General features: G+C 43.6%; 2 long non-coding RNA genes across 2 annotated transcripts; both read left to right on the top strand.

Annotated features, from left to right (window-relative positions):
- Window positions 1–10,756: 10,756 nt before the first annotated feature.
- On the top strand, window positions 10,757–16,021 carry LOC131384102 (uncharacterized). Its single transcript, XR_009214620.1, has 3 exons — window positions 10,757–10,934; window positions 11,350–11,480; window positions 15,470–16,021. It is a non-coding gene; the product is annotated as an uncharacterized LOC131384102 (long non-coding RNA).
- Window positions 16,022–22,310: 6,289 nt separating this feature from the next.
- On the top strand, window positions 22,311–23,101 carry LOC116472305 (uncharacterized). The gene is made up of 2 exons (XR_004249065.1): window positions 22,311–22,687; window positions 22,904–23,101. It is a non-coding gene; the product is annotated as an uncharacterized LOC116472305 (long non-coding RNA).
- Window positions 23,102–24,205: the final 1,104 nt, after the last annotated feature.

Here is a 24,205-nt window from a genome sequence, read left to right as displayed (position 1 = left end):
TCACGGGTGGTTTACATACATCAAACTTACCAAATTGCATACTTTAAATATGTGCAATTTCTTGTATGTCAGTTATACCATAATGAAAAAGATCCTTATACAAACCTCACTCCCAAAGATTCTGATTCAGTTGGTCCAGCGTGGGATCTTGGCATCAAAATATTTAAAAATCTCCTGAAATGACAGCCCAGGTGCCAAGGCATGTGCCTGTAGTCTCAGCTACTTGGGACGCTGATGTGGAAGGACCATTTGAGCCCAGGAGTTCAAGACCAGCCTGGACAACACAGTGAGACCCCATTGCTATGAAAAAAAAATTCACCAAATAATTAAGAATGTGTAGCCAGGGTTAAGGTATAGAATCTTGCAAGCCACAGTAAGGACTTTGTTAATGATCTGCAATAAGATTGAAAGCCAGTTAACATTGTAAGAAATACAAATAAAAACTTTCCTGCCAGCCCCAGTGCCTTTTGAGAATATGGGCCCCTTATAGGCAAGCAGTTACAAATGAAACTTTCATGAACTCTGCTCACAAGTCTGCAGGGCCATTTCTACAATGAAGTATATCATACAGTTCTGAAATAAGTGGAAGTTTATGTTATTCCACGTTTCAATTATCTTATTATGTCTATTGGTGGCATTTGTGGTGGGTGGTTTCTTTTATGTTCTGGGGAAACCTATCACATTTGGACATGGGTCTGTAGGTTTACTGTCAGGTAGGAAACTGGCTTTCAGTTGTCAACCCAATCAAGATTACTACTTTGCCCACTGTCTTTTTTTTTTTTTTTTTTCGAGACAGAGTCTCGCTCTCTCACCCAGGCTGGAGTGCAGTGGCGCGATCTCGGCTCACTGCAAGCTCCGCCTCCCAGGTTCACGCCATTCTCCTGCCTCAGCCTCTCCGAGTAGCTGGGACTACAGGCGCCCGCCACCACGCCTGGCTAATTTTTTTGTACTTTTAGTAGAGACGGGGTTTCACCGTGGTCTCGATCTCCTGACCTCATGATCCGCCCGCCTCGGCCTCCCAAAGTGCTGGGATTACAAGCGTGAGCCACCGCGCCCAGCCTGTCTTTAGGTTTAAGAAGCTCACAGATTGTGTGTGTACCAACATCTACCACCCTCACATTCTCCTCAGACTTCTTTATGAACTCCTCAGTCAATCTACTTTCTTCTACAGATCATAACCCTCAGTTCCAGGAACAACTTGAATTACAATATTCATTCTTTATGGAAGCAATAAGTGGCTTCTAATCCTAATATACATTCATTAGGAATGAGGCAGCAGACCCGTTTTCAGAACTGTTTTGTGTCAGAATGATTGTTCATTCATGTGGTGGCCTGGGCTTTGGAGTCCAATGGATCCAAATTAAAATCCCAGCTCTTCTACTAAATAGCTCTGCAACTTTTTGCAAATTACTGAACCTCTCTGAGCTTCAGTTTCTTTATTTATAACATGGAAATACATCTCCCTTACAGAATTGCAGTAAGAGTTAAATGAGACATCCTTTCGTTTGTTTTCAAATATGCATAGTGAGAAAAAGAAAGCAGCCCCTGACATCTGGGAGCTGCCCTGGTACAACTGCTAGGCCCTGGTGTTGCTACCAGCTGGCCCAGCACTTACAGAGAGGTTTTGGTGTTCTGTTAAACAGAAACGACTTCACACGACAGAGGAAACTCTGTGACCATAATGGAGCAAGACAAAAACAAGAACACTCTTCTAATCTTATATAAACAGACAAAAATGGGAACATTATTCAAATCTCAAAAATGACTAAACATTCCCCTAGTCTGATAATATGAGTGACTGCTACTTCTTTGGCAATCACAGCTTTAGCCTCATTCTAGTCTTCACTCCTTATAGTCTTCACTCTTCATACTCAATTATTCCTGCTTTCTGATAGCATCCAATCCAGAGCAGAGCCTGCTTCTTTAAACACTACTCAAAATAACCTAACACAAGCCCAATCCTTTACTAAGTCCTTCTGGCCCCTTTTTACTGAGATACCCCATGGTTGTCCATGGTGTGTGTTCTGCCTCATTGCAATGAGTAATAGGGCCAAGTTGTTCAATGGCAGGTGTGCTCCTGGTTATCTTTAACTGGAGGGTCAAGTGACAATAATGTCTGTCCTTTGCCAAGAAAGATGCTGAATTCTGGGCTTACGACTCCAAACAAATCATCTTTGCCCTGCACTCAGGAAGCCCACAGTCTAATGGAGGAGACCTTGGAGCAGCAAGCAGAATCTCAAGAGTCATGACGAGTCAGACAAAACCCAACAGAGTATCACGTGTAATAGCCCTAAGACATGTATGATCCTAAGAATATAAGAGAATAGGAAACCCCATCAAGGTCAAATGTATTTATTATTAACAAGAAGATAATGTATACAAATCTTACGATTCCATCAAGTTTAAGTTAGAGTTACTTGTAAATATATTGACAAATCTTAAGGGACAAGGAAATACAAAATCCTGTGAAGTGATCAATAAGAATGTGAACTACAGGCTTCCTCTGAGTAAACAAAGAATCAGATGGAGTGACAAAGGCTCTGGGAGACCAGCCTCTTTAGTGTGAAAGCCTATGACTCTATAAGCATTAAATAAGGCTAAGTCCCTTGGCCGGGCGCGGTGGCTCATGCCTATAATCCCAGCACTTTGGGAGGCCGAGGTGGGTGGATCACGAGGTCAGGAAATCGAGACCATCCTGGCTACCACGGTGAAACCCCATCTATACTAAAAATAAAAAAATTAGCTGGGCATGGTGGCAGGCGCCTGTAGTCCCAGCTACACGGGAGGCTGAGGCAGGAGAATGGTGTGAACCTGGGAAAAGGAGCTTGCAGTAAGCTGAGATTGTGCCACTGCAGTCCAGCCTGGGCAGCAAAGCGAGACTCCATCTCAAAAAAAATTAATAATAAAAAAAAATAAGGCTAAGTCCCATCATGGTCACCAACAAGACCATCTTCTGGGCAAAACTAACTTCATTTACCTGTGAGGGCAAATGCCTTCCCTTAGGTAGGTTATGTGTTTCCTAACACCAGGAAGATTGAGAATTAAGTATGGAAAGATAAGAGACCCAAACGATAGTATTGATAATTTTGTATTAAAGAAGAAAATTGTGTATAGTTGCTATTTTGTGTATTTGCAATTTTTAATAGAATCAGACCTATTAGAATAATAGTCTTATAAGGCCGATTTAAAATACAATTGAGTAATTGATGTGAAATTTTATGGTTTTGAGTTCTTAAGTTTACTGGAACATACAAGAGAACCTTAGAATCCTATATTTATACACTTAAGAGCATAAATGTATATGAGTATTAAAGTACTCCAAAAAGTTTAGTTTGTTAATACAGACAAATGCATATAGGGAAAGAAAGAGGTGGCGATTATAACTAATAATCATAGCTTAAAATATTTGAAAGTAATTAACTTTATTCATAGGCCCTTTAGAAGTAATTGCTAAACTCTGCTAGACTAAAAAATAAAATAGTAACAAACCTGTACATGTACCCCTGAACTTAAAATAAAAGTTAGGAAAAATATAAAATAAAATAATTACATATATAAGTTGAACCCAAATAAACTACGTTTTTAATTCTAACTTTAATAATCAGAATATTAATTTTTAATTCAGAAGTAAACCTTTAAATGCTGTTTCCAACAAACCTTCAAAAGCCGCTTTCAGTGACATAGGGAAACTCCTATCGAAATAAGCAAATTGCCGTAGTGTGTGATAAGTGCTGTAATGAGGGAAAGATAAAATACTATATAGGAAGAAGTGGGAAAGACGGAATTTCAGAGTGTCTAAGAGGGACCTTAAGGAGGAGGACTGGGAAGGCCAAGAAAAAGGTGTGAAGATTAAGGGAGGGAGGGGACAGCCAAAAGGAGTTCATTCCTTTACAAATTCTGAGTGTGTGCCAGGCACAAAACCAGGGGTTGGGGCTCCTTCCCGCTTGGAGCTCAAGGCCAGGAGGTAAGAGGGAGCTTGGCATCTTGGAGGAAGAGAAAGAACTTCAGTCTGAGTGCAGCCCACCCTGGAAGGGTCAGAGGAAGAGCCCACTCACTCCCCCTGGGTGGGTGAGCCTCCAGGCGCTGGTGGATGTAGGTCAACTACTAAGATGGTGCAGAAACCAGAAGGCCCTCCAACAACTGCTCCTCCTCCTTCAGGAGGTTCTTTGCTTAATTTGTTTTTGCTTTGGGGGTCAGAAGCCTATTTGTAAAGCATTTAAGCTTTGCTGGGACTCAGCTATTCAAACTATCAGCCCTTTAGTCCAGTATCCCTGAAGCCTAAACAGGCAAGAAGCTCATCTTTGGCTTCAGCCTGAGGTCATGGGCTGCAGGAACTGGTGGGATTTGTTTATCAAGACCACTGAAGACCTGCGGGAGGAAGGATCTTATCTCAGTGTTGCCATGGGGACTGCTGGCTGGATTGACTGAATGCTCTGCAGAAAATGACTCTTTTTTAGAAGAGAAAATAGTTGCTATTTTCCAAAGGCTAAATGTGGAGTGAGGTGGCAGTGAGGGGGAAAACAGAAGGCCTGTGAGGGTAAGAAGTGGGGACCAAGGCCAACTCTGGCTAAAGAAGAATGGGGACAGGCTGCTCCAGGACTCAAGAGCTTGAAATTCATGCTAACCCACTCCCAGAGTTCAGGCCTCCATCAGAGGACATGGTTCTATTCATACAAGAATTTTATACAGAAAATAGTAGATCTGAGATTTGCAAAACTCATTTTCAATTTCATAGGCTACAGCCTTCAAATAACTCCAAGTCACATCACATGTCTAATAGTTGTCTCAGAAAGAAGTACCCAAAAGGTATTTCCTCCAAAGGTCCTTCAGAAACTGTGAAATGGGCTCTATTTGAAGAAAACCATTTCCATCAACGTGCGCAGAGCCTCTGTATGAGTGTGCAGCACAGCTGAGCCGGTCATCCCTCAGAACACAGTCTGGGATTGCCTGGTGGCTATCTGGCTATAAGGATTTTGGACATTATCCCCAACTCCCCATGGAAAAATTATCCCTGTGTTTCCTACCAAAAATACTGAGCCAAACTGCCTTTGATGTCCCTGGAGTTATCTGATCACCTAGATGACACTGAACAGAGTGAGATGACTGGGAGACAGCAGCTCAGCCCTGACATCTGCTCAAGGCCAGCAGCAAAAGTTCCAGGAGTTAGATGAGCCACTAGGTCCATCCAATCTACCATCTGTCACTGGCTTACCTTGCCACCTTGGGTCACTGACTTCCCCACTCTGTGCCATCTGTGAAATGTGCATAATAGCACACCAAGTCCTTCTGTACCTCCTCCCTCTTCTCCTGTTCTCTCTCCCTCCCTGCTTCCCTCTCTCCCTTTCTCTCTCTACCTCTCTTCCTCTCCCCCTCTACCTCTCTTCCTCTCCCCCTCTCTCTCCTTCTCTCTCTTTCCTATAGAAGAGAGATGATGTGTTTGTAAAGTGCTTTGAGCTCCTTGGAGATAGAGAGTCTATAAATATAAGCTGTTATCACTGTTACCATGGAAACACACACAGACAACTGTGCTCTGTTTCTGCATTTGCTGAGCATAATTCCGGCCTTCTTGCCCTGCTGGCTGTTAAACAATCAATGGTTTTACAAAGCTCAACAGCCAGGTAACAGGTGGAGCCTCAAGGCTGAACTTGTTTGCTATTCAACTCTTCTTCATGTGAATTTTCAAAAACTGTGTTTCTGTTTGCTAAGTTAGAGGATTGTATAAGATTGGTCAGAGCCAGCTGTTAAACCAGGGATGCAAATAATGACAGGCATAGGTATGCCACCCAACCCAGTGCCCTGATCTGTAACAAGGGAGAATTCCAATGAGCTGCAGAAATAATATTCTACCCATTTCCTAAATTTACTCCAACTCCTAACTCCTCAACTTTACAACCAGAGCTGGCAAAATGTTGGAATAAACAGAGTTACGAGTTGGCACCCTTTTGCCAATTTGTGACCATCTGAAAAGCAGGGGCTATGTCTTTTTCATTATTGTCTCCACAGGGCCTAGCACAGTGCCTGCACATAGCAGATGCTGCACAGAGGCCTGTGGGAAAAAAAAAAAAATGAATAAGCGAGTTATAAATGGCTGTTGTTTTCTATTACACAGGTAAAAGTGTTGTTGAGGGAGATATGCCATTAAATGTTGGCTTGGACCTCGGGATCTCAGAGCACATCAGTTTTGGCATAGCCAATCTGCTTCCTTCACCCTACCATCATAGTGAGAACAACGATATCACTTCACGTTTAGTTTTATGGGTGGTCCTGGGAAAGTTGCTCTATAACTGAAAGCCCGATATAGAATGACGTAACCTAGTTGTTAACCAGACAACTGAAAGATCCAGTGCAAAAAGTGAAGGTGTGAAAACCATAGGAAAAGTCTTTATTCCTCTCAGGCAATGCTGTGATCTCAGGGGTAAGTTTTCCAGGCCTCAGTTAGGAATGCAGGGAAATGGGAATGGGCTTTGGACTCAAACACATCAGAACTCAGTGTGTGAGCTCTGCCACTTACTGACCTTCCTGAGCCTCCCTTCTCCCATTTGTAAAATCAGAATAATAGCACTCTCTCACAGGTCTGAGGTGGCAGTTAAACAAAATTAGTATATAAACCCATAGCTCAGTGGCTGGCACCAGTCAATGATTTATGCATGATCATTCCATTCCATTAGTTTGCCAATATGTATGAATATCCATTTATTTTGAATACTTCACTTACTAGCTTATTCTAAAGGCCTGGCAGATGTTTCAGGTCCCACTAAGATGAGGGTATGTGATGTCTCTGCCTTTGGAAAGGAGGATTGGAAGATGTGAAAGGGAGAGAGAAAATGCTCAAACACAGATAGGGAGTTGGGACCTGCTACAAAATTTGCAGAGTCCAGTGCAAAATAAAAATGTAGGGCACTTGCTAAAAAATTTATTAAGAATTTCAAGAAGGTGACAACTGAGCATTAATCCAAGCAGGGGGTTCCACTAAGCTAAGGACGCCACGTAACTGTATAGACTGCACACCGATGAAGTCAGCCCTAGAGCCAGGGCAGAGGTAAACTGGTTTCCAGGCTTGGTACAGAAGATATACTGATGAAGTAAGTACAGTGAGTGATGCAGTTTCATGGTGTTACCCGAATGCTGTCTTTGTCATCAGGTAGCTCTAATACGATCACAGAGGACAGAGGTATTTTTTCTACAAAATACTTGAATACATGGAATTCATATTCTAAGCTAAACCTAACTGATAGTAGAGGTCATTTCAGGAGGAAAACACTTACAAAAACAAGCAAACTCCTATAGGAGTGGTTATGATTGCATAAAACACATGATAATTGTGTTCAGAGATTCAAATTGTTCCTGTATCATTGTTCATAGGGGATATGGGGGAGAGGTCAAATTACAAAGCATACAAAGCATTTATCTACTTACGCAATTGCTATTTATTAAACCCCCTACTGTATACAAAGTATGGTGCCAGGTCATGTAAGGGAAACAGAAAAAGATATCGTCAGCCATAATATGATCTCTAACGTTCCTTTCAGGTCTAACAATTTAGGATTCCTTGATGAAGACATAAGGCCTACCTTTAAGAAATTTGTTTAGTGCAGTAGCAGAAAGTGAAATGGGCCAGGCACAGTGGCTCATGCCTGTAATGCTAGCACTTTGGAAGGGCAAGGTGGGCGGATCACTTGAGGCCAGGAGTTTGAGACCAGCCTGGTCAACATGGCAAAACACTGTCTCTACCAAAAATACAAAAATCGGCTTGGTGTGGTGGCAGACACCTGTAATCCCAGCTACTTGGGAGGCTGTGGCACAAGAATTGCTTGAACCCAGGAGCAGGAGGTTGCAGTGAGCTGAAATAGCACCACTGCGCTCCAAAACAAGAAAATTAAAATGAAATTGCTCTGTATGGGGTGTTTATAATTGATTGCATAAATAAGCATATAAATATTATTTACATTATACAATAATTTATTAATATAATATATATTTATGTTATTTTTATTATTTTATATAAATAATTTATATAAAAATCCTACGATAAAAAGGAAATCTAGGCAAAAGACCACATAAAAATCTAGATTTCTGCTAATCTCTTCAAACACTGAGAACATTTTTTTTTTTTTTTTAATCTGACAGTAAAATTAAGTCACAGAATAGACAATGGGTTCTTCTGGAGTCAAACAATAAAGCTGTGGCAAAACATAGTCCCCTGTTGATAAATTACTGAATTTATTCACAGTGGTTCTCCATCCCCCTCTCCATCCTTGGTTCACTAATAAAGAATGTGCTTTAAATAAGCTATATGCCTCCCCTTTTTCCCAAGGTATAACAATTAATGGCATTAGTAAAAGACTCTACATAAATGTGTTGATGCCAATTTTGGAGCACAGGCTTTAGAAGTCAGACAACCTTGATTAGATTTTGAGTGTACCACTTATTAGGTATTAGTAACTTGGGCAAATTGCATAATCTTCCACTTTCTCATAAATTACAATATTAATTCCTCTCCAGCTTTGTTTTGTTTTGTTTTGTTTTGAGGATTAAAAGCATCTAGCTGTGGCTGGCACACAGCGGCCATTCACCTGGTAATGTGCTCACTCCCTCCCCCTACCTTCTTACCTTCCTTCTATAAGACCTACTGTAAACAGAATGTCATGGGGCTGTAATGTATTTCACTGAAAATTATGGAGTACCAAGATACAGCCCATGGAAGAGTAAACTAACCAGAGACAGAGTCAAGAAACCCAGGATGAATAAGATCAAGGCAGAGCTGATTAAGGATAAACGTTGACTTTATTTTCAACTTTGAATGTGCTAAATCCCACCATTGTGGGTTTCTCCTGATTCCCCGTACTTTATTATAATCCCTCACTGAATGTACCGTGAGCAATCCTGGCATTTGATCTGATCCAGGCATTTGAACAGCAGAATCAAAACGGTCAACTTGAAAAGAGGAAGGGAGATAAACAAGGCTGGAGAAAGAAGAGACCTAAGAGTTCTACCTGTTTTTGTTGTTTTTGTTTTTCCAGGAAATAGAATTGGCAATTGTAAATGACAGATTGAACCTAAAGGAAGAAGAGAGATGTTATTTCTCTCATAGTCTATCATACTGGAATGCAGACAGAGAGCTGCTGCTGCAACATGGCCAAAGGACCCTGCCTGGGTGCTATTTGCAGGACACCAAAAGCCCCTAATAAACTAAACGGACCTAAAATTCCCCATTACTAGTTTCACATTAAATGAGGCACTGATCCCCAAGGAGTCCCTAGTGCCTGTGCACACAACAGAACACAGAATTTTGAGGGAATGAGCACGGGACATGGGAGTTCTGATGGCAGGGATCTCACTGGCTGAAAATGCACAAAGAGGTTGAAAGCTGCCAAAGACAAGTTAACACACTCCATGGCTTTGTCTGGCCTGGGCTTGGGGCTCTCATGGAGGTTACAGAGTGTTCAAGACAGCTCAGAACTGCCATGTGGGGGAAATTCTCAGCTAACCTCATCTTATGACCATCCTTGTAGTCAGGACTGCACAATCCTTCTCATTTTGTGCTTGCTCTGAACCTACCACCCATCAAAATTCTGTTTATTTCAACCTTTACTAAGACAGGAGGGATTTGAGGTGCACCGTTCTAATTCCCAGCGTTTCATTACGAAGAACAGGTTCCCATTCAGGCTAATTTTAGAAAAGAGGGTTTTAATGTTGGGATACAGAAATCTCACAGGAATCCAAGGATAGGGCTGCTTGGTACAGTGGGCCCCGTGAGAAGAGGAACTGAGAAGATGTTCAGAACTCTGGCAGAAGCTGCTAGCGGTCTTCCAGTGTTCATTCTTCTTTTCTTCTTAGTAATAGAACCCTGTGTGCTTTATGTGGGCACATGGCTGCCAGTTGCACACTACAGTCCCCAGCCTGCCTTGCAGCGAGGTATGACTATGTGAGTAATGAGGTATAAATGGAAGTGAGATGTACAAATTTGGCATCATCTTCTTAAAGACAAAACCACTTGTCCTGGATTTTCTCCTTGCAGTAAGACAGAATGCAGATGCAATATTGACTCGGGCTCAGTCAAGCAAAGGAGGACACCACCACTGGGGATGCGAGAGTAACAAGACAGGAGAGCAGGCTCTCTCAATACCCACACAGCAGAGCCACCATTCCAGCCTGGATGGTTCACCGCCAGGCTGTTACAAAAGAAAGAAATAACTGCTATTTTCTTTGATTCCCTGTATTTTTGGGTCTCTATTACAGCAGCTTGGCTTACATCTTGCCTAACACAAGAATTGAGGGCTAGCTTATAGATGGAGCTTCCCTTGAGTCAGTGCTCACTCCAGTCCACTCTGCTATAGCTGGGTGGAAGGGGCACCATAGTAAAAACAGCAGTTTAGGTAATGCTTCCGGCACATGTCTATAGATCACATCATGAGGCCAGTTCACTGAAGAAGCATTTGAACTTAGAATCTGTCAGGTTCCTGAGAATCCTCTACCAGGAATATACTAGCTCTGGAAGCATCATATTCTAAAATCCTCAGTGATTATGTTTTCTCAGTGCAAGTCATCAATTCTCTGGCATCCAGTGCTCAGATCATGTCTAATTACAGCACTGGGGACTTTTATGTATAGTTCTGGTTCTCAAACTCTGGCACACATCAGAATCAACAGACCCCCACCCCTAGAATTGTTCACTCAGTAGTTCTAGAATGGGGCCAGAGAATTTACATTTCTGCTAAGTTCCCAGGTCATGTTGATGCTGCTGGTCTGGGGACCACACTGTAAGACCCACTTATACACTGCATGTACTACTGCCCCATGTGATGTAGGGAACGCATACAGCTGCCACTGGCATAGTATACAACATCTTAAAGCCAGATGCTAATAGGAACACCAGACTTTCTACTATTTTAGAATATTCAAAATACAAGGATGCATCTCCAGTCTGTGACTTGGTAACTAAACAAAAATGTAATTTATTTAACAAATATTGTAAGTACGTATTCTGTGTCAGGCACTGGAAGCCAGCCATGATGAAACAGACAAAAATATCAGACACTATTCAGCTTAAATTCAAAAGGGAAAAGCTATCATGTATTGATTTCTACTAGGTCTTAAGGCCTTAATTCTCTCAAGTTCCCACAATGAAAATAAAATATAGATGGCATTATTTCCATTTCCAAGATGAGAACGTGGAGCCTCATATAGTTAGGTAACTTTCACAGCTTCAGATGGCTGTGTCTTGGAAACCCATGCACTTTCCACAGCACCACAATGAAATATATCTGGCTAACTCTACAAAGGGGCTCTTAGATAAAATCCCCTATATTTTGTCATCAAAAAATTTCTTTTTTCCTTACCATAACCCAGAAACATCCCCGAAAAGCTGAGGACCTTGAAAGTGTAAGGTATCAAGTGCTGTGATGGGAGGATCATAGATTTCAAGAAGGGAACGGTTTATACCTCTTGCCAATTACCCACTTTCTAAACCATCTGGCCAGGTAAGTTACTGCTGGGTTGCAATAAACTTTTGGGGTTCAGAAGAAGTTTACTTTGAACATCAACCTTACATTAAACTAGCAAGTCTCCTGGTTAAAACTGGAGATTCCTCCTTCAATGATTTATTCAACATATATTTCCTGAAGCTTTTATGTTCCAGGCACTGTGCCAGAAACTGTGGATAATTCACAGGCAAAATAATACTTCGTCTCTTTTTTTAAGGACTTCACAGTTTGAATATAGACCTTCTTCTTAGTTGTTCTCCAGGTACTGTGCTTGAGTCCTTCTTAGGGATATTTTCTTATGTTTTGAATACTTCATGGTTTGAATTTTTAATCTTTATTCATAACCCTAATTCATACATCAGCTCATTCTGTTTTCTTTTTAGTGGGGCTATTAATATATAAGAGTTGGATATTTGGCAAGATAGCATAATGAACTATTTTTAAAAGAGAAATGACAATGATTATTCAAAACCTTGTTAAAATACTAAAAAGAGGAGGTAAAACCCGGGGCAATGGGAGAAAGGACAAAATCCTTGGAAGGTAAAGAATCTATGATCCTTAAAGAAAGATAGGAAGCTGCCCTCAAGATGAGACAGAGAAGGAAAGAATCTTAGAAGAGGAAGAAGAGGCCTTTGGTGTTGAGTTTAAAAAGCAACTGGGGTGGGCAGAAAGAAAGAAAGACCAAAATGTTCAGTATAACTCTTGTTTTAAAGGGCTTTCACACCATTTGTTGTTAAATTGTATGTTTAGACCTCACTTAGTGTGGTTGCCCATGTGGATTTTTAACTTCAGAACAATTATACTCCAATTATTTTAATTTTAAAAAAAACAAGGATTAAAGTGCATCAGCTCACTTTAATAGGTGACCATATGTGTGATTAAATTTGGAGGCTGGAAATCAGACTTAAGTTTCCGTGGAGGACTTAGGTTTTGCTTCAGAAGCCCCTCAACAAGGATTTCCTGTTACTACTCTACCTAAGAGAGGAGGTTGGTTGGGGGGAGGGCAGATAGTGAGCTACCAGGTGACAATCAAGTCTTGATTTATTTCTTTAAAATTGTCTGTGCACAGGTGCTACCGTGAACACACATTGTTTCATTCCACATAATCTGGACTCCCTAAGCTCAATTAACAGCTGTCTCCAAATTTTCCTTGGCATCTTCAGATCTCAAAGAGAAAGTTGTTTTATAAGTTTCTTCTCTCTAAATGTAAGCAGACTGAGGTAGCTCTTGAATACAACAGTCTTATCCTGAAGGCTCATTCTTGTGCACAGCATGGGCCTCTTAATAATATGTATACTGTACTGTCTTCCCAACTGCAATGGGCTTCTCAAATACTGTGGTGTGTGCAAATTACCTGGGAAGTTTATTCACATGAGGATCCCAGGTACCTCCTCAGATACCTTAATTCAATAGGGTTGGGATAAAGTCCAGGAATCTGCATGTTAATGGAGCTAAGCAGGTAAATCTGATATAGACAGTTCACGTCAATATATTGATAAACTCTATAATTGCATTAGGGTTGGAGACAAATGTGCAGGTGCAGCGACTTCATGGATTCACCTAAATTCACTGAGTGCATACAATGTACCCATCACTGTGCTAGACACAAGGGATACCAAGGTGGCAAAAGCTAGTGCTCATAAAATTAAAGTCTCAGCAAATAATCACATGAATGAAAAATTATTATCTGTGACAAATGGCACAAGGAAGAGTTATACAATGACAGGAAAACCTGTGGCTAAGGCATTTTTTTTCTTAGAAGTCAAGGAAGTCTCCCCTAAAGACTCCAGAGGTGTTATCTTGCCAAGAGGGGAAAGACAAACATTCCAGACACAGAGGAAATAGCATGTGCAAAGGTCTTGTGGCCATGGGGAGTTTACAGAGCTGGAGAAGCAACCTAGTGTCCTCAATAATGTGTAGTCCAATGCTGGTCAACTCTAATACAAGCTTCCAAGTGTCGCTGTGATATTCCATCCTTCTGGAAGGCTAGTGAAATTGAAGGACTAGTGATCTGCTGAAAGTAGCTATTAATTTACAGCTAAATGGGAACTGCACTAAGCCCTACTGTCAGTTAACATGCTGAAACTGACACCCAACTGGCATGCTGGGGCTGAGTAACCACACCCTGCCCGGCTACAACTTGTACTAAGAATGGACAATAGCTGTCTAAATCCCACAAGCCCCCAAAGAGGCTGACAGATATTGCAGCCATGATTGCGACAGGAAGTAGAGAAGGGTGGCAGGTGGGCAGAATATTAACAGAGCCAGCCCTTGCCAACTGAGCAATGTCACAGGCTGTGCCATGGCAAGGCATGCATCTGTTTCTCTGCACTCTTTTTGAGATTTTTCTTCAGCTCTATGCCCCTGTCATTTCCATAGCCATGTCTCCTGACCCCAGTGGCCTGAACTCTTCTAATGGTTTGCTCTTCAAATGGCTTGTCTTTCTTACCACAAAAGAAAGAGATTTGATCTTCTCATTGGAGAATAAAGTATGAGACAATGGGCCCCCTCCCAGGATTCGTCTTTGAAAAAGGCTTTGACAATACTAACACAAAAGAGCACATCCATATGTGTCAAGTTTCTCTGCATCGCTGTGGCAGAGGCAGTGACAGAACCTCTAATTTTTAACAGGGGACAAGTGCCCTGAGTAAGACTGTATTTCCGAGCATCCCATATGGCTAAGTGTTGTCCTGAGGCCAAGTTCTGACCAATGATATAGGAGCAGATGTGTAGGACATCTAGGATGGATGTTTCCTTGAAGGGTGGTTGGCACTTCTGTTTTTCCCCTCCTCCACCCTGGATGTGATGACTGGTGTCCATAAATGCAAGGACCATGTAGAAGGGATGTAAAAAGATGAGCTGGAAGGGGCTTGGCTCCCTGAGGACTTATTGGAATAAAGCCATCATCCCAGTCCTGGACTACCTACCTCTGGACTTGTAAGTCAGAGGGAAATAGAATCCCATGATGTTGAAGCTGCTGTTATTTTGGGTTTCTGTTACAGCCACACCTAACCCTAACTGATAAAGCTATCATGGGGATTTTTTTTTCTCTTTTTCTTTTTTGATGGAGGATCACAGTGAAATTTTTTCTTGGAGTCCCTCAAATGTAGGCAATGATATTCTCCATCTTCATGTGTGGCTGTGTGGTTTAACCCAAGCAGAATCATGAGATGGAAAATGAACATGGACTGGAAGAATGAGGCCTCAGTCAGAGACCAGCCCTGCCCCAAGCTCACCAGCCATTTTTCCACTCTAAGTTTTCACTTTCTCATATGAAAAATCGCCTCTAAGTTCTCATACAAATCTGATAGTTTCTAAGACTTGGCAGGCTCAGTTTCACCCAACCCCTGCACCAATCTGCCAATGAAGGGAAATTATTATTAGGATGAAGGGTTTGCATCTCACCAACAGGTTACGTTTTAAAAATCCATATGTTACCTGTTTGGAACTTGCAACACATTTTTCTATAGGTCAATAACATACATGAAGGTTAGCTTTGCAAGCACACTCCCAAAAGATATTTAATTAACTCACAGTTAAACTATAGTGCTGGGAGGTTCACAGAACCAAAAAAAAAATAAATTGTAAAAGGTTGACATTGGGGAGTAAAGTACTCAATTTCAAATTGGAGGAAGGGGTAGAAGCATCTTTTCTTCCACCCATGGCGGAGAAGGAAGCTGTGTTTGGTGCTGAGAACAATACCTGTATTCTGTGTCCTGGAGGTGAGAATAATCATTTCCAAGTAACTGCACTTTTTTCCCATAAGGGGTAGGAAGAGTAGGCCTGTGTGAGGACTGAGGGGAAGGGTGTGGCAGGCAGAGGGGAAGCCCTGTGTTTCGGAGGTGAGAACAACACTTCCATTTCACATCTAGATGTGCATGAAAGCTAAGAAAATGGGAGTCTTGATATATTTCAAATATCCTATGAGATCACTGCCTGGTTTCCTTGAGTCTAATTCTAATTTCATTTGAAATATTGTCCTGTAGGGGAAAGGCCATTTTCTGAGCATGTCCAAGTTTCCTTAAGCAAACATTATGCAGAAGCCATGGGAGAAGCAAAAGGAGGAAGATTGCTGTCTTTCAGGACAATGGTGTTTTACAGTTACGCTTGACTTTTCCCATTGGCCATCGCGGCATAGAGCCGAGCATCACCCACTTCAACCCAGGAGCGCAGCAGTGGAGAAACAGTGAGGAGGGAACCTGATTTCCTTTGCTAGAGGAACTTGTATCTTTCCTTCCTATCCCTTATGAATGGGGGAGTGATAGGCATGAAGTCACAGTTCCCTGATGAACTTGGATCTGCTTCACTCCAGTTCTTCCTTTAGAAAGGCCTGTCTATGGATAAAGAAAATGTGGCACACATACACCATGGAATACTATGCAGCCATAAAAAAGAATGAGTTCATGTCCTTTGCAGGGACATGAATGAAGCTGGAAACCATTATTTTCAGCAAACTAACACAGGAGCAGAAAACCAAACACCGCATGTTCTCACTCATAAGTGGGAGTTGAACAATAAGAACATATGGGCACAGGGAGGGGAACATCACACACTGGGGCCTGTCCAGGGGTGGGGGGACTAGGGGAGGCACAGCATTAGGAAAAATACCTAATGAAGATGATGGGTTGGTGGGTGCAGCAAACCACCATGGCACATGTATACTTGTGTAACAAACCTGCACGTTCTGTACATGTATCCCAAAACTTGAGTATAATTAAAAAAAAAAAAAAAAAAAGAAAGGTCAGTTTAGGGAGTCTATACTCAGGGCAACTTGAATCTATGCTACCAGGTAAACATTTAAAAAAGAAAAGAAAGGAAGGAAGAGAAAAAAAAAAGGGCAATCTTGACCCTGCACTTATAAGTCTTATCTTTTCCCTGTTGGTGCAGTGGTTCACACCTATAATCCCGCCACTTTGGGAGGCTGAGGTGGGAGCATCAGTTGAGCCCAGGAATTTGAGACCAACCTGGGGAAAATAGTGAGACCTCATCTCCACAAAAAATAAAAAAATTGGCTGGGTGTGGTGGCATGTGCCTCTGGTCCCAGCTACTCTAGAGGCTGAGCTGGGAGGATCACTTGAGCCCAGGAGGTTGAGGCTGTGATCTAAGATCACACTACTATACTCCAGCCTGGGCAATAGAGACTCTGTCTCAAAAACAACAAAACAACAGCAAAAACAAACCGCTTTGTCCCGATCAAAGGAGTTCTCTCATTCTACCCTAATGAAATGTATCCTGTGTTTCTGTGCATTTGCACATGCTTCCCCTCTGCCCACGCCTTTCCTCTCACTTCCTCACACAGGCTAATTCTTCCTTGTCCAAATGTCCCTATCTTTTGGAAGTCATCCCAACTCTCAGGAGGACTAAGTCCTGTGCGCTCTCCTAGCACCCTAAGCAAATTTCAGGCTGTTCCCACATGACAGAATAAACTGCTTGGCCGTCTCGACTCTCCAGTGACCAGCACACTGTGAGGTCCATCAATATTCAGTGAATTAGCAAACAAATGTTCCTTCCTGCCTGGTATTATCTCAGGCACCATCAATATTTCTGTACAGGATTTACCTCTTGCACAAAGGGTATCTCTTCTCTAAATTCTCATTGTATCTCTTGTTTGTGGTATTCATTGTGAAACACAATCATTTAGCACCTTGCATTGTTGTTCACTCATTTCTGTGTATTTTGCTCCCCAACCAGAATGTTTGCTGCTAAAATGTCCAGACTATATCTCAGATGTCGTGTCCTTTGTTATTCCCGCAGTTTCTAATATAATACTATACACACAGCAGGCAATCGATGAATGATTGATGGATGAGTGCATGAATCCAAAAAAAGTTTCTTTAAATTGTGACCTCCTTGAAGATTTACATGATCTTGGAGAGATTTTTAACATAAAAAATAAACCAGCCTTCACATGACAGCACCCATTTGGTGCCATAAGCTATGCTTGCACTTTCTACGGGTATACATTTTCCCCCTGAAGTGGAAGTTATATCTAGTGGATCTGAGCCTGGTCTCTGGAGCTAGACTGCCTGGGTTTGAAGGTGGCCTCCCTTCTTGCTAGCCTTAGTCTATAAGAGACTTGGCTGCTTCATTTGTAAAATGAAGATGATACTAATAGGACCTACCTCATTACGTTGTAAGAAAGGTAATATAAAGCAGAAAACAGGGGAGGAGGGAAGGTAATCCACATTAAATACTTGGCGTAGTGTCTGGCTTCTAGTAAGTGTCTGATAAATGCAGTTATCAGTGTGGCTTCTAAGATGATGACAGTAGGTTTAAATGGAACAAGAGCTCTTAGAGAAGCCAGGGCTCAATCATACTGGTCTTTTCATTATTCCACTTATTTATGCGGGCAGTGTCCTTGGTGGTATCACTGTAAGGAAAAGTATAGCAATGACTTTTAGAACTAAGAAGTTAAATTCCCTGGTGGGATGTGTCATGCTATGTAACTGGACAGGAGGCCCATCAGGTACGCAGGATGCATTTCAGTAACGTCTTAGTAAAAGGAGTGTGCCTTCTGCTGGGATGATTGGGTGCACTGACATGTGCATGATACATATGAAAGACTGAATGTTATCATTTATTCATCAAAAAACATGCTGTTAGCTAGCCAGAAAACAGATACTGCAAACAGCTGGTTTGCCTAAAGGATTTGCTCCTTCAGATCATAAAACCTCCTCATTACTCAGTACAGAGATGAGTATAAATTAAGTTGTAAGTTAGTTTATGCAAATTATTTTACATTTTCCTGCCTCCCAGCTCCTCCCAAAAGTAAAATAAGTGCAAAACAGTCTCTATTCATTTCTTCCCTTTGTTTTGATCCCTACAAACTAAACACAATATTTCTAGAAAGATGTGGAAAGGTACAGCGCCCCAGAAATAAGAAAAGTTAGTATATTTTATGGGGTATAAAAGGTTCTTTATTCTGTGTGTTTGTTCGCCTACCTGTCATCCTGCTTATCTGAAAGTGCCTGTCTGCCTTACACCAGGCAACAGCTAAGCAGCCATTTAATCCTGCATGACTCCCTCCTCTGTATCTTGACCACATCACAGGGAGGAACCTACACCAAGGCAGTCAGCAGGCTTAGGTTTCCCAGCAACCTGTGACCTGGCTGGAAAATGTGAACTGTGCCAATCCGATTCCCTTTGCCTGGAATCCAGACTAGAAGCAAGGTAAGCTTTGCCAGTTAGCCATGGGAACTGCGGCTGCAGGATCATGAGAAAGGCAGGACCACAAGAACCTCTGCCAATTGACCTGCATGGAAAACAAAGTTGGGCACTGGGAGAGCTGAAGAAGCAGAGAAAGTCAGGGTTGGTTAGAAGGAAGAAGCAGCATTTAGAGTTCAGTTGAGTCATTTCAGTGGGTAAATGCTAGAATAGCCAGAACCAAGCTCTCTGGACCCTGGCCTAGCACCATCCCAGGACAGTCCTCGTGAGGACAGCGTTTACAGTACCCTGTCCTGGAGATCAGGGATGGATGGCCCCTGCCCTTATTGCTTCATAGGTATCCGTTTGACTTGTGTTAGATTTTGAGGGAGAGGGTATCTCTGTTTTTTTGCAAGTACAAGAGATTTTTCTAAAATACTTACTTGGGGTCAGTGTTAGAGGGGCGTTGGCTCAAAAACGCCATGAAGACGTAGCTTTGTGATAACAGTGGTTGGCAAGATGATAATGTCCAGATCATACACAAATATTAGCTCCACTGAACTCTGATCTCCTCAGAACCAGGGTACCTGCTTTAAAGAGGACACGAGCAAATGAGAAATCATGCAGATGAAGGCAGCAAGTATAATGAAGAGGGTTGGAAAGTTTCTCACACAAGTACTGAAGAAATAGGAGATTTTTTACTAGAAAAAGTGAAAATTAGGGAGACAAAGGATGTTTCTAATATATGTAGAGCTGCCACGTGGAAGATATACCAGGGTTGCATTTTGTTCCTCTAAAAGCAAGAACTAGGATTGGACAGAAGTTATAAGGAGCTAGGATTTAGCCCAGCGTTTCCCAACAATGGAATGGGAGCTGCAAGGTAGGGAGTATACAGTCTCTGGAGGTGTTCAACGAGAGGCCAACTGACCAGCTACCTTGTCGCAGGAGAGGGGAGTTTGTACTAGAGAATATCTGATATTATCTTCAGTGTTAATACACAATGAGTTTATCTACAATGACTATATATTACCTCTAGGCTCTAAACAAACGCTGCTGAAAGAAGCTGAAGATCAAGCAGACCATAAAATAGATATTCCTCCTTATCTCTAGAAGACTCCAAGTGGTCCAGCAAGAGAGGAGTCATGAAATACCTCAGATCCTCTCTCATCTACGTTCGTCTCTGGGGCTGTTGAGACCATGCCTCTGCCAGGGGAATGATGTCGTGGGACCTCCTCTTATTGAGATTAGCCTCTCAGAAGGGTGTCTGATCATTGCCTTTTAAGCAGATGGAAAATTCTGGAAAGGAACTTTATTTTTTAAAGCTTAGAGGAGGTGCCGGTTGGTGCCAATTTTCCAAGGAAAAAACCAAATTCAACCAATTTACCCCCCACTGGGGGAGTAGAAAAAAGCAGGCAGGCTAAGTCTGAAAGCTCTAACAATGGTTTAGCACCACTTATCCATGGGCCTTCAGGCCTACCACCTACTAATCATGCAAGTAAGTTCAGATTATTGCAAAGACCAGACGCCTCTGCGGTCCCGCTAGAACAAAAATCATTCTCTGTGTGTCTTCTTTTCTGTGCCTGCCTTGGTCACCTCCACTATCCACGTTTAATAATTTGGCAAAGGACATGGCAGGTGGAGAGAAATGCCAGTATTCTCACTATATCAGGGATGCTTTCTGGACTTTCTCTCAAGAAACAGGAAACAGCATAGCAGAAAACAACTTCTGGGAGTCTGCTAGTCAAGGCCTGGGAGCCAAGGTGATAAGCGGGTAACCTACCATTCCCACTGATGACAGGAATGGTCCACTTACCAACATCCCTAGCAAAAAAAAAAAAAAAAAAAAAAGTCCTTTTTTGTTATTTCCATACTATGTCCTCACACAAGGATTCGATTCCAGATCCAGTAAAATAGGAAAGTGCCAGAACAGAATGCCTTCAGATGAAAGAAGTGAAGGGATAGGGTCTAAACTGCAGCAGTGCTAAATTATTGTTAGAAACCAGAACCATTTTGGAGAATTATTTGATTTTTTGTCAAACAGGCCAGGTCCATTGTGCAGCACAGAATGAAGCCCCAGAGCAATCCGGCATCCTTCTGTGATGGTAAGGCACTCAGCCCAGCCCCATGTTAGGTGCAACTCAGGTATCTATGCATGTCCTGGCCAACGTGGCAAGTCCAGCAGATTTCCCAGTGCTCGTCCTCTCCCAGCCCTCTTTGTCTTCCATTGCAGAGCTGTGCATTCCACTGCAAACAGAGCCTGCCATTGAGCCATTTTTCTCTGCACTGCACATAGTTTCTGCTGCCAGGATGAGTCACCATGCAACACATACCCTCATCCCCTCCACGCTGTACTTAAAATACTCTAGGGCTGGCCAAACAGAACCCCACTGTGAGTGAGCACGTGTGTGAAGGTGGGATTGGCAGCTCAGCCCTGCGGAGCCCTCTGCAGAGCAGTCTGCATTGTGTTTGGCCGAGAGATTCAGAGAGCCAATATTTGGGGAGGGGCAGAGAGGGGAAAGTCTGTTTTTCAAATCTGGTTCGACCTCATGCAGCCTGCCAAGTTGCACCCTCTCTTTTGCAGGCACCCTCACTTTAGCTTCTCTGAACACAAGGATCTTACTGATAGGGGTTGATTTGTCCTGCCTCTTCTCCCAGCCCAGCTTCTGACTGGCCACCTTGTTACAAGCAGGACTGCTCTGTCCTGCTTTTACCTGCCAGCCTGTCTGCCTCCAGCGTAGATTTTTCTTCAATCGCAACAGCATCTATTCATTTCCTGAGTTAGAACTTGTCATCCTCACTGGGACGGAGGTCTCTCACCGCTCTCCTGCCATTCCTGCTCTCCGCTTCCCCTCATCCACCCACACACAGAGCACTAACCTTGGGCAGAACCAATCACAGGACTCCAGAACCATGCCTCTTCCCCAGCCTGCACTGAAAAAAGGGATTAAAAATTGTTCTCTTCCTCCTGAGCCTTTAAACTGAACTGAATAATTTTTTTCTCCTTTCTGCAGAGAAACACTGGATTTCCATAGGCATTGATTGAAAAGTTGTCTTAGTTCCCCATGGTCCACACCCTCTTCCACGCCCAGCCACACACTCCACCTGCCAGGGCACCCCTCCCTTTGGAGAACCACACATGTTCCGCTTTCAACCTGCTGCTACAGCACCCTTCACAGAAGGGGCCTTGGAACAAAAGCCCAGCTCAGCACAGCCCAACGGGACATAACGTACTTGAGTTATTCATTACTTGAGTTGGAGGAGGTCACAGAGCAGGAAGCACACTGGAAAGCAAGGGGAAAGGTGGCAGAGAGGGTGGGGAATGCGTCAGGGTGACCTTCTAGGGGCTGATGGGAACTCAGAGTCCTGGTACGGGGTGGGTATCAGAGTGGGAAGGTGACAAAGTCATAGCAACAGTCCCAAGGTTAGCCAAGGTCAAATGGAAACAGCTGATTATAATTAAGCTAGCTACTTAGTAGCTCTTGCCATGCCTCAGGCACTGTGCTTAACACTTTCCCGTATCTCTCCTTTTATCCTTGCAATAATGTATCACTTCAATTTTATGACTGAGAGAACAGCCCTGGAGAGAACAAGTGACTTGCCCAAGGTCACCCAGCTAGCATGCATGAAGCTGGGAATGTGAATGTAGGTCTTTACCAGCTTGTTCTGTGTGGTGAAGTGGTTAGATGGGTGGTACAGTTCCAGATGGTCTAGAGTGGCTGGGCAAGTGGAGTCTGAGATGAGCTACTGAGATAAATCTGGTTCCTATAGAGCTGAGATCATGTTCTCCAGCAGCAATCCCAGGTCTGGGTGGAAACCCGGAGGTTTTCAGGAAGCCTGGAGGAGGCTGGCTTAGGATGAGCTGCTGCATTGGCTATGCAGACGGGACCCTCAGGACTTTATCTGAACCTGTGAAGAGTTTCCATGCACGGAAGGGGGGATGAGTACAGCTAGGGACCTAAAATTTGAAAGGAGAAGATATTCCCCAGTGGAAGACAGTAAATCAAAGACTAGAGACCAACCATCAGTCTACTGGATGTTTGCTACACCTCTGAAGAGCTAAGGTAGGACACTTTTTTTAGGAAAAAAGAAAATCTGTCACTGGAGACTCTCTTTACATATTTTGTCTTACCATATGCTTCTTTTGGAAGGGGGGTTGGGAATCAAGGTACAGGAACGGAGTGGGCACAAGTAAGGGCACCACGACCTCGCAGAACCGCCTCATCCCTTCCCATGCTACCCTTCCCCCACTCATCTCTTTTTGCTGATTCTGCCTACAGGTTTTCCCTCCTGTTACAGTAATGGACACTCAACAACACATACTCTTCCCAGCAACCTGTCCTGCTGGAAAACTACTCGATAAGGTAACTTCTGCCTGAAGGGGACCAGGGTCATCATACCCGCAAGTGCAGCCTCTTCCTGCAGCTCTCATACTACCAAGCTGGGGTTTTTCCAACATAAACATTACAGGGGCTAAACGAGAGGTGGCTTCCTTTCTCAATAAGCTGTTCTCTCTCTCGGTTGCCCTTGACAGAGCCCTGCAGCCTCTCCCACTGGGGCTTGGTGGATAGGTGGTCGCTTCTCCCCCGAATTTCAGGAATGTTCAGGTTTGCACAGGTCCTGCAGGTGAGCTTGGAGAAGGATTAGAAAAATGCTCATTCTTAATCAGTTCGGGCTTGTCTTTATGCCGGCGAGGTTGACCTTGGGGACAGAAGGGTGGCCAGGACAAGGACAAGCATCCTGGTATTGGAGAATTCTCTGGTACGGGGCTGGGACGTCAAGATGGGCCATGATGGCCCCTGGGGATGGGGCTTCTCTGCAGTGGAAGCAGAAGCATCCCGGTGTTTTCTGCTGTGTCACTGCCCTCAGAGGGATGTATAAAGCTGCTCGGGGGCTCATAGGAGGGGGATGAAACCAAGAGTTTGGCTTTCTAGCAACAGCAGACAAAGGGTGGGAAGGTGTACTCTATGCCCCAGGTCTGCAACATCTTGCCCTATGCGCTAGGTTTTCCCAAAGGTCCTTTGGCTCCAAGAATTTTATAGCAGAACAAAGGGATCGATACCCCCAAGGGGGCATAAAAGCATGCCAATGAGAATACCCGCCGCCAACCTGGCACCAAGAAAGTCCTCGGTGGCTGGGTCACGTGCAGATATTGTTGCCTGGGGTCTAGACTGGCGTGAGTCTCAACCGGTTTCTATGGGACAACTCACTGCGGGCTACCCCTCCCGAGCCCTAGCTCCGGGCTACCGCTCTGGGTGGGTTTGGCAATTGTCCTGCTCGAGGTGGTTCAGGCCGCCCACAAGGGGCACAGCCGGATAGTCAGGAACCGGGGCTGCCGGCTGGGCTGGCCTGCAAAGAAGAGGGAAGGGCCGGAACTGCAACCGCAGTGGCGGGGAGTGCGAGGGGGCGGCAGGTGCAGGAGCGGGAGGCGGGGCGGAGCTGGGCAGAGTCCTCGCCGGTCTGGCGTCCCGGAGTGACCTTCCCCCACCCCGCCAGCGCCCAGGAAGGGTGGACCCACAGCCCAGGGAGGCCGAAAGCGCGGGCCGTCAGGCGTGGGGGCTGGGCCAGGACAGCCGGGCTGG

Source organism: Hylobates moloch, unplaced genomic scaffold (assembly GCF_009828535.3).
Source record: "Hylobates moloch isolate HMO894 unplaced genomic scaffold, HMol_V3 SCAFFOLD_8, whole genome shotgun sequence".
Classification (NCBI taxonomy): Eukaryota; Metazoa; Chordata; class Mammalia; order Primates; family Hylobatidae; genus Hylobates; species Hylobates moloch.
Note: the sequence above shows the minus strand (reverse complement) of the source record. Positions and strands in the feature narration are given on the sequence as shown.